General features: G+C 42.6%; 1 long non-coding RNA gene across 1 annotated transcript; it reads right to left on the bottom strand.

The window, feature by feature from the left end:
• Window positions 1-8,834: 8,834 nt before the first annotated feature.
• LOC106379090 lies at window positions 8,835-10,538 on the bottom strand. Its single transcript, XR_007331840.1, has 4 exons — window positions 10,438-10,538; window positions 10,130-10,363; window positions 9,734-9,791; window positions 8,835-9,073 (listed from the first exon to the last, which is right to left on the bottom strand). It is a non-coding gene; the product is annotated as an uncharacterized LOC106379090 (long non-coding RNA).
• Between the last annotated feature and the right edge of the window lie 698 nt (window positions 10,539-11,236).

Genomic DNA, 11,236 nt, shown 5'->3' with positions numbered 1-11,236 from the left:
AATCAGCTAAAGAGCTGTGGGATACGTTGAAGAAGGTGTATGGGAATACATCAAACCTAAGCCGTGTGTTTGAAGTGAAGCAGGCTATAAACAACTTGGTACAAGAGGATATGGAGTTCACCAAGCATCTAGGGAGGTTCAGAACACTCTGGTCCGAGCTGGAGATGTTGAGGCCAAGTACTACAGATGCAGATGAGCTCAACAAAAGAAGAGAGCAAGATAAGGTCTTTGGGCTACTCCTCACCATGAATCCGGCTTACAATGGTCTTATCCAACACTTGCTTAGAGAGGACACACTACCTGATCTTGAAGAAGTGTGCGCAAGGATTCAGAAGGAACAAGGCTCTATTGGGTTGTTTGGAAAGAAAGGAGAGCTATCTCTCGTGAATCAAGCAACTCAAGAGGAGGGAGGGGAAGCTCCACAGGCACACAAGGCTGCGCATGGGAAGTATGATGAGAGGAGGTTCAATGGGAACTGTGATCACTGCAAGAAGCATGGCCACAAGAAGAGCCAATGCTGGATACTCCATCCCCATCTCAAGCCAGCAAAGTTTATGAAGGACAGAGAGGCAAGGGCTAATGTCTCAGATGGAGCAAGCGCAAGTGGAGCAGGTACTAGCAAAGGGAAGGAGATAGATGGGCGTGAAGCAGGTGATGGGAGGTCTCTTGTAGCCTACACTGGAGCCCCAAGCAACCGTGGGAACTATGATCAAGAGTATCTAAGGAAATCCGACCTGGATGCTCTCATTAAGCTCTTCAAGGAGCATGGTAACATTTTTGGGTATTCCTTTGGGGCTAGGGCTATAGGGAATGATGAGAATCCAACTAGAATTGATAGGATGCATGAAAGTGTGATAGAGATAATCAACCAATCTAGAACGGCTAGTCTTGCTAGGAATGATCATGCATTCAAACCATCTAGTATCCTTGCTCATATTGCTAGTTCACATGCCATTAAGCCTTTAGTAGTTGATTCTGGTGCATCTCATCATATGATAAGTGACACTAGTTTGATTAAAAACATTGTACCAATGAATGGAAATGTGATGATAGCTAATGGAGATAAGATACCTATTAGAGGAATAGGAAGTCTTAAACTGTTTGATAAGGAAACTAAAGCTTTTTATATGCCTGAATTTACTTCAAACTTGTTATCTGTTAAGAAATGTGCTACTGATTTGCAATGTAATGTCATATTCAGTCCTAATGATGTGAAGTTTCAGGATATTAAAAGCAGCAAAATGATTGGAAAGGGAGTGACTAAAGGAGAATTGTATTTACTTGAAGATCTTGCTCCTGTTTCTAGTTATAGCTGCTCGTTTACTTCTGTTTCCGGTTCTAGTTTAAGTAAAAATGCATTGTGGCATGCTAGATTAGGACACCCTCATAATAAGGCTTTAAAACTGATGTTGCCAGGTGTTTCCTTTGAGAATAATGATTGTGAAGCTTGTATTTTAGGCAAGCATTGTAAGACTGTCTTTACTAAATCTACTACGGTTTATGAGAAGTGTTTTGATTTGATTCATTCTGATGTTTGGACTGCTCCTTGCTTATCTAGAGACAATCAAAAGTATTATGTAACCTTCATTGATGAAAAATCCAAATACACCTGGTTAACCTTAATTCCAACCAAAGATAGGGTACTTGATGCATTTAAGAACTTTCAATCATATGTGACTAACCATTATAATGCCAAGATAAAGATTTTCAGGTCAGATAATGGAGGAGAGTACACGGGACAAGCATTCAAGCTCCACCTATCTCAGCATGGAATCCTACATCAGACAAGTTGTCCCTATACTCCACAACAGAATGGTGTGGCTGAGAGAAAGAATAGGCATCTGATGGAAGTGGCCAGGTCCATGATGTTTCAAACCAATGTACCCAAGAAGTTCTGGAGTGATGCAGTCACTACAGCTTGTTATCTCATCAACAGAACACCAACTCTGATCCTGCAAGGGTTATCACCATTTGAGGTATTGAACCGATACAAGCCCTCTTTGGAACATATGAAGATCTTTGGGTGTTTGTGTTTTGTGATGGTACCGGGAGAATTAAGAAACAAGCTTGAAGCTAGGAGCTCCAAGGCAATGTTTGTTGGATACTCATCAAGTCAGAAAGGATACAAGTGCTATGATCCTAACACAAGGAGAGTGTTAGTATCTAGAGAAGTGAAGTTTGTGGAAGAAAAAGGATATTATGAGGAGCAGATTCAAGAAGATTTGAAAGATCTCACTTCAGATAGAGCTGCAACCTTGAGGATAATACTAGAAGGACTTGGAATCAATATGGATCAAGAACAGCAAGAAGTAAGAGGCACTACACCAATACCGAATCATCAGACGTCCAACCTTGAACATGAGGGGGGGAATGGAACAGAAACTCAAACTCAAAGTCATGAAGAGAGTTCTGGTTCTCATGATCAAGCTGTGGAGTCAAATGATCAACAAGAAGGAGCTGAAGCAAGTCAGCTAAGGGATGAAGGAGCTGAAGCAAGTCAGCCAAGAGAAGAAAGTACACAAGAAGGTGTACAAGACATGGAGTTACCGGCACAAGAAGGGCCAGTGTTGAGAAGAAGTACAAGGCTGAGAAAGGATCCTTCCAGTTGGGTAAACACGAGAGTGTACTACAATGCTCAAGCTGTGAAGCATCCTACTCAGGCCGTGTGCTCTTTCTCTCAATATCCAGAAGCACATGGTGCATTCATGGTAAACTTAGATGAGAATCACATTCCAAGAAGCTATGAAGAGGCAATGGAGGATAAGGAATGGAAGGAATCAGTAGGAGCTGAGGCAGGAGCTATGATAAAGAATGATACATGGTTTGAAAGTGAACTACCAAAAGGGAAGAAGGCAGTATCTAGTAAATGGATCTTCACAATCAAATACAAAGCTGATGGACAGATTGAGAGGAAGAAGACTAGATTAGTAGCAAGAGGGTTCACTCAAACATATGGAGAGGATTACATTGAGACATTTGCACCAGTAGCCAAGTTACACACCATTAGAATTGTACTAAGCTTGGCAGTTAACCTTGGATGGGGATTGTGGCAAATGGATGTGAAGAATGCATTCTTACAAGGAGAACTTGAGGATGAAGTCTACATGTATCCTCCACCAGGTCTTGAACATCTAGTGAAGAGAGGGAATGTACTGAGGCTAAAGAAGGCTATCTATGGGTTGAAGCAATCACCAAGGGCATGGTACAACAAGTTGAGCACAACTCTAAACAGCCGAGGTTTTAAGAAGTCTGAATTGGACCATACTCTCTTTACCCTCACTACTCCCTCAGGTATGGTTGCTCTCCTTGTGTATGTGGATGATATCATTATCACAGGAAGTGATAAGGAAGGTATCAAAGCAACCAAGGAGTTTCTAAAGTCTATGTTTGAAATAAAAGACTTGGGAGAAATGAAATACTTTCTTGGAATTGAGATTTGTAGATCCAAGGAAGGTTTGTTCATGTCCCAAAGGAAGTATACACTTGATCTTTTGAAAGGTGCAGGTGCTTATGGAGGCAAGACAGCAAGGATGCCAATGGAAGATGGCTACAAAGTACCAAGAGAGGGGGAGATTGAAGACAGCAAGCCATTTCATGATCCTAAACTCTATAGAAAACTTGTTGGCAAATTGATTTATCTAACCATCACAAGACCTGATATATGCTTTGCTGTGAATCAGGTGAGTCAACACATGCAGCTTCCCAAGGAACATCATTGGCGTATGGTGGAGAGGCTGCTGATGTATCTAAATGGCTCGCCGGATCAAGGTGTATGGATGGGGTGCAATGGAAGCACAGAAGTGGTGGGCTATTGTGATGCTGATTGGGCAGGTGATAGAGCTGACAGAAGATCAACAACCGGCTATTGCACATTCATTGGAGGCAACTTGGTGACTTGGAAGAGTAAGAAACAGAAGGTGGTGTCATGCTCTAGTGCAGAAGCTGAATATAGAGCCATGCTGAAGCTTACAAACGAGCTAGTTTGGATCAAGGGCATCTTGAAGCATTTGGAGATAGCACAAGACACTCCAATGACAATGCATTGTGACAACCAGGCCGCCATTCACATAGCCTCCAACTCGGTGTTCCATGAGAGAACAAAGCACATTGAGGTTGATTGCCACAAGGTGAGGCAGATGATTGTCCTAGGAGTCATCTTGCCATGTTATACTAGGAGTGAAGATCAGTTGGCTGATGTATTCACCAAGGCTGCAAGGCAAAAGACAATGGAGTCCATTCATATCAGATTGGGCCTCATTGATCTTGGGAAGAGAAGCAGCTGATCCCCTTAGTCATGAGATCTTTACTCTTTTTCCCTCATTAAGGTTTTGTCCCAATGGGTTTTCCTTAGTGAGGTTTTTAATGAGGAAGATCTCATGGCTGTCCAAGCTTAGTCTTTCACAAAGCTAAGCTTGAGGGGGAGTGTTGAGATGAAGAGTGTCAAGTGAAGAATGGAGATGAGGGTTGAGTAGAATGAAGAAGAGGAAGGATAGGAAGGTTTGGGAGCTTTGGGATCAGCCTGTCCGTACAAGGCCGTACATGGCCGTACATGACAGGACAGGCCGTACAAGATAGGATCGACCAAAGCTCAACCAAACCTCACCATAAGTTATCCAAGTTACTTAAGTAAAGAGGAGAAGTTACCTTGGCCTTTGTGAGTGGATCAGACCGTTGGAAAGGATAAGGGAGAGTCTTGGACAGGCTGGCACAGCTGGACACGGAAAAGCAAAAGGTTGAGCCAGCTAATGAAGGCTCACACGCGCGGCTCACCTCATTGGACAAGTTTGAAATGGCCATTGACTCCACATGCTTACCTTATCCTCTTAAGCTACGAAAACCCTAGTCTCTTCTCTTATAAAGTTGTAAACACTCTCATTAATACAATTAAGCAAGTTTTGAGTCTTTCTCTTAGTCTTTAAGATCAATGGTTCCATATTAGACTCATAATCTCATTTCATTCTCTAATCTTCTCTAAATCGATTCTAGTCTTTCCTAAACACTCAGATTACTCTAAACATTACTAAAAATCTCAACTTGTTCCTCAACTCTCCTGGTACCAACACATAACATAAGCATCCAAAAACTCTCAAGTAGTCCACTGATGGCTTGTGCTTGTTTAGAACTTCAAATGGTGCTTGATCCTTTAAGACCTTTGTAGGAATTATATTGATCAAGTAGCAAGCAGTGGCCACAGCATCACTCCAAAATCTCTTTGGGACATTTGCTTGGAACATTAGTGATCTAGCAACCTCCATCAAGTGCCTGTTTTTCCTCTCAGCCACACCATTCTGTTGAGGTGTGTAAGGGCAGCTTGTTTGATGCAAGATTCCATGGTGACTTAGATGACTCTTGAACGCATAGCTTGTGTACTCTCCTCCATTATCTGATCTCAAAATTTTAATCTTGGCATTGTAATGGTTAGTCACATAAGTTTGAAAGTTCTTAAATGCATCTATCACCCTATCTTTTGATGGAATTAAAGTTAACCAGGTGTATTTAGATTTTTCATCAATGAATGTGACAAAGTATTTATGATTATCTCTAGATATGCAAGGTGCAGTCCAAACATCAGAATGAATCAAGTCAAAACACTTATCATAAACACTAGTAGAGTTTGGAAACACAATTTTACAATGCTTGCCTAAAATGCAAGCTTCACAATCCTTATTTTCAAATGAAACACCTGGTAACATCAAGTTCAAAGCCCTTCCATGAGGGTGTCCTAATCTAGCATGCCACAAAGCTTTTTTATTTAAACTAGAAGCAGAGGTGAATGAACAATTGTGATTGGAAATAGGATCAAGTTCTTCAAGCAAGTATAATTCTCCTTTAGTGATTCCTTTTCCAATCAATTGGCTGCTCTCAATATCCTGAAACTTTACATCATTAGGACTGAATATAACATTGCAATTCAAATCAGTTGTGCATTTCTTAACAGATAGCAAGTTAGATGTAAATTCAGGCATATAGAAAGCTCTAGTATTCTTATCAAACAATTTCAAGTTTCCTATTCCTCTAATAGGTATCTTGTCTCCATTTGCAATCATAACATGTCCATTAGTTGGTTCTATATCCTTAATAAGATTTGTATCACTAATCATGTGATGAGATGCACCAGAATCAACAATTAATGGTTTAGTTATGTTGCTAGCATTGTTACACAGGTTCAAAGGTGATCTAAATGCATTGGACTCATGATTCATCCTAGCATTTCTAGCAAAGGTGTACTCATTTCTAAAGTTCTCATTACTCTTAATCCTATTGATCCTAGCAATGTCATCAACAAAGGCAGATGTAGCTATCATAGACGCACCAAAGGAGTACCCATGAGTGTTACCGTTCTCCTTGAGCATTTTGATGAGAGCATCCATCTCGGACCTCCTGATGTAGTCATGATCATTGCCACGGTTGTTAGGAGCTCCTGAGTATGTCACCAGTGCCTTGCCATCACCCTCACGACCTTCTCCTTCAGCTCCACGGTTAGATGACCCAGCTCCACTTGTTCCCTCAGATGCGTGGGCTCTTGCCTCCCTTTCCTTCATGAACTTTGCCGGCTTTAGGTGGGGATGAAGTATCCAGCACTGACTCTTCTTGTGTCCATGCTTCTTGCAGTGATCACAGTTGCCATTGAACTTCCTATCCTCATACTTGCTGTGTGCTGCCTTATTAGCTTGTGGAGTCTCTTCATGATCAGTTTGCGCAGCATTTGCTAGAGACAGGTCTCCTTTGCCACCAAACAAATCAATGGAGCCTTGCTCCTTTTGTATCTGAGCACACGCATCCTCCAGATCAGGGAGTTTCTCAGCCCTCAGCACATGCTTGATCAGCCCATTGTAGCTCGGATTCAATGTAAGCAACAACCCAAAGACCTTATCCTGCTCCCTCCTTTCATTTAGAAGCTCCGGATCAGTTGTGCTTGGCCTTAGCATCTCCAACTCTGACCAGAGTGTCCTGAACCTTCCCAAATGCTTAGTGAACTCCATGTCCTCTTGAGCTAAGCCATTTAGAGCCTTCTTCACTTCAAAGACCCGGCTAAGGTTAGATGTGTTTCCATACACCTTCTTCAATGTTTCCCACAGCTCCTTGGCTGTCTCACAATAGCTGTAAGCATCAAGAATGGACGGCTCCAATGAGGCATGAAGAACAGACATCACCATCAAGTCCTCTTGTTGCCACTTCTCAGCTTCAGCTTCCGAGACACTCTCCTTGTCTCCTCCTTGGGTAATGAGCTTTGGAGCTTCACCAGACGTGATATGCTTCCATAAACCCTTGCTTCCCACAGCAGTCTTCACCATCCTAGACCATACTAGGTAGTTACTTCCCTTGAAAGTCACAGCAACCTTCATCTTTGTACCGCTTTCCATCTTCAACAGTTTCACCTTAATAACTTGTAGAAGACTTGATCTTGAGTCTTAGAACCACACCACCAGCTTCAAACCCCTCGTGTCTTGTCTTTCACCTTCAAAGAACCTCCAAAGATCCAGATAAGAACCCCCTAACGTAGATGAAACCCCCGTGATGTAGATTCTTCCACGAACACTTCAAACACACTCACTTGATCTCTTAAAGTTTTAAGTTTGAATCTTGAAGAGAAAAACACCAAGAACTCAGATTGAAATCAACCTGGCTCTGATACCATAAGAGTTTTAAGTAATGTAAAAGATAATCTGAGTTTAGATGAGAATAAGGAAGAGATTTGTGTAGCTTAAGAGATTAAGAGACTAATGGAGAATCATTATGAAAAGTCTAGAGAGATTAATTGTTTAGAACTGTCTGATTCGTATTAATGATGAGCTCACAATATATATAGGTCCATACACATTAGGGTTTTCGAAATCATAAGGATAAGCAAGCATGTAGAGTCAAAGAGGAGCTGGTGCTTTAGTTTGAACCGGCCAATGATAGTCTCCACACGTTTGAAGCATCTTCTTGATCCAAGACTAGATGCTCTTCCTTTCCAGCTCTTGCCAGCCTGTCCTAGCTGTCAAGCCGCGCCTCCCTTATCCTCTCCAATGTTCGGATAAGGTCTTGGTCAAGTGTAACTTCAAGTAAGTCCATGTAAGTTACCCGGAGAGTTACTTGGCCGCTTTTACCTTTGTACGGCCAATGGTACGGCCTATCCGTCCGTACCATCCCTATCAACCCATTTCTTCTCTTAACTCCTTTGCCCTCTTTATGTCCTCAACTCCTTTGTGTCTTTACCTCTTATCTCATATGTCTCAACTCATCTCAACAAACCTGGCTCTGATACCATGTGAGATTTGAGAGTTCTGGCTGTGTATGTGTATGAAAAGCCATTAAAGGCAAAGATAAGGTCTTGAACTAGTTGAATAAGAGGTTTGATGAAACTAGTATGAACTTGAATCAGAAACAAAGAGACTTTGAGAGATTAAGAAGATTAGAGACTAAGAAAGAGGTAGATTAAGGGAATCTGATCAAGAACACACTTTTATAATTATGAAGGAGATGGGGAAACCCCCCATACTCTCTTAAGAGAGTTACAAACGCCCATGAGGGTCTTTATATAGGTTTTACACTCTTGCAAACTCATAAACCTATATCTAATGGATAGAAATAACTTAAGAGGAATGGATGGTGGGGATGAGTTGGTCTTGTTGCAATCTGAGTGATGTGTGCTGATTGGATAAGCTAAGCTGGCTCACTTTAATTCAAACCAAGGCAAGCTGGCTCTTTGCTTGTGATTGGCTCTCCTTAGGCTCCTCCTAATCTTCCCATGCATCTGTCCAGGTTCATGGTCGTGGCTCCTGTGACACCCGCCACTTTCAAAATAAAATAAATTGATAAAAGCGAAAATAAAATAATAATACAACTCAAATAATAATAATCTTCATATAATATAATAGTCGATACGGTAACAAAAGGCCTAAAAGCCCAACATCGATAACATCCGAAATATAAAATACGATATAAACCAAAAGTCTGAAATAGGAATAACGTAGGCGATAAAAGTCCAAAGGCCTGGAGGCCCGATAACGATAAAAGCGATAAAACGATAGAAGCCCAAAAGCCCAATAGCACCAGTCCGATAATCACTCCTGCTCGTCGGTCTCACCTGAAAGGGGGAAATAAGGAGGGGTGAGCGACAGGGGAATCGCCCAGTGAGGTATGGGATGCTAAACCGCAAACCACTGACTCAGTTCATAGCACTACAACTATGTAGGCATAGCTCTAGCATGAGACAATCACGGTGCCTATTACACCACACAGAACAATCACATATGTCTAGTGGACTAGACATGATACAACCAATGCGATAATAGCATATCACATTTCCTCATAAGGATATATATACTTTACAGGCGTCGCTAGCACAGTAGTCCACACTGCACCCCGCAAATCTCTAAGGCGTCGTAAGTACAAACGTCTCTGTACCCCCGCAAATCTCCACAAACATGGCAGCCAGTGCAAACGTCTCTGCACCCCGCAAAACTCCTCAAACATAGGCAGCCAGTGCAAACGTCTCTGCACCCCGCAAATCTCCAAAACATGGACTCGTATATATATACATATATATAACAATTCTTAACATCAATCATTTCAATCAACCGTTGAATCCTCTATTATCCTATTTCCGGTTTAACAATCAATAATAATAATAAACAAGCAAGACTCTCAAACAGACTCGATTCACAGAGACGGATCATGTTTCGAAACTAAACTTTCCATAACGGTAGTACTAAACTAGCTCGGGATTTAACGGAGTAGCCCTCACCTTAGCAATGAAGAGAAGTGGTATATATGAACTCCAGCTGCTCAAATGGACTCCAAATCTGAAATCAGATCGAAATTTCGAGTCAGAACGCTTTTCGAACGGTTTAAAACGGGTATTTACGGAAAAGTCAACCCGCTGGTCAAAGATCAATTATTTAATTAATTAATTAATTGATTAATTAATTAATTAATCCGGTTTTCCCTAACCGATTACCAATTGATTTTAACCGACCGGTTTAACCTAACCGAATCGAAATCGATTTAAACCGGTCAAACCACCGGTTAACCGAGTCAACCGAGTTGACTCACCGGGTCGACTCGGCCGAGTTGGCGAGTCGCCGGCGAGTCACCGGTGTCGGTCATCGGCGGCGACGGCGGAGCTACGGCGGCGGCTTACCGGTAAGTTGGCCGGCGGCGACGGCGGAGCTGCGGCGGAGAACGGTGGTCCGGCGGCGGCGCTGCGGCGGAGGACGGTGGTCCGGCGGCGGCGCGTGGAACTCACGCGCGCGCGGAGGTGAAACTTCCGTAGGCGCGTACGGCTTCGTCCGGGCTCCGATCGTGACGCGGTTGGTGTCTACGGCTTCGTCTTGACGAGAGGAACACGATGATGGCCTTGGATGCACGAGATTCACTACGGTTAGAAAGTTATGACCGATTTACTAAAACGACCGAAACATAACTCAAAACATGGCGGTTTCCGGTTACCTCGAGCTGCGGTTGATGGTGATGACGAGCTTGACGACGTCCTGGCGTGCGGTGGCTCCGGCGACGAGCTCAGGTGAGCTTTCTCTCTCTTTCTCTCTCTCTCTCTCTCTCTCTCTCTCTCTCTCTCTCTCTCTCTCTCTCTCTCTTTAAAGAAGTGGAGATGGTGGAGATAATGGAGATGGTGGAGATGGTGGGGATGGTGGAGATGGTGGGGATAGTGGAGATGGTGGGTCATTACAGCTCCCTTCTCTTTACAGCAAGAGACAGCCTGTCCAAGACCAGAACTAGCCAATCACACACAAGGAAGCTCCCATTGGTTGTTTGCCTCCACAAAGCATCTTCTTGATTCCCTTTGACTAGATTCAAACCTTGGTGCCTTATCCATATACTATGCACTCTTCACATCATAAATAGTGACCCAAATAGTGAATAGTCAACCTGAATAGTGACTAGTGATTCACTATTCACTTTTACACCAACTTGCCCAAACTTCTCAAATCTTACTGTGGTAACTCTCTAAAGTTACTGTGGTAACTTTAGAGTTACTGTCTGACCCAAATCTTCTCTAAATGGTGTCTAAGTCCCTCCTGGACTTAACCCTATCTTTGCACACTCATCAGACCACTTCTGAAGCCTTAAGACTCTCCCAAAGCCTTAACATACAATCTCTGAAGATCTTGCCATGTCTTTGCACAAGCACCAACTCAACTCATCACTTTTGCTTCTCCACTTCTTCTCTTCAAGTTAACATTACTTGGCATGCTAGATTAGGACATCCTCATGCTCGTGCAATTGAATT

The sequence above is a fragment of the Brassica napus genome, unplaced genomic scaffold (genome assembly GCF_020379485.1).
Source record: "Brassica napus cultivar Da-Ae unplaced genomic scaffold, Da-Ae ScsIHWf_1503;HRSCAF=2099, whole genome shotgun sequence".
Taxonomy (NCBI): domain Eukaryota; kingdom Viridiplantae; phylum Streptophyta; class Magnoliopsida; order Brassicales; family Brassicaceae; genus Brassica; species Brassica napus.
Note: the sequence above shows the minus strand (reverse complement) of the source record. Positions and strands in the feature narration are given on the sequence as shown.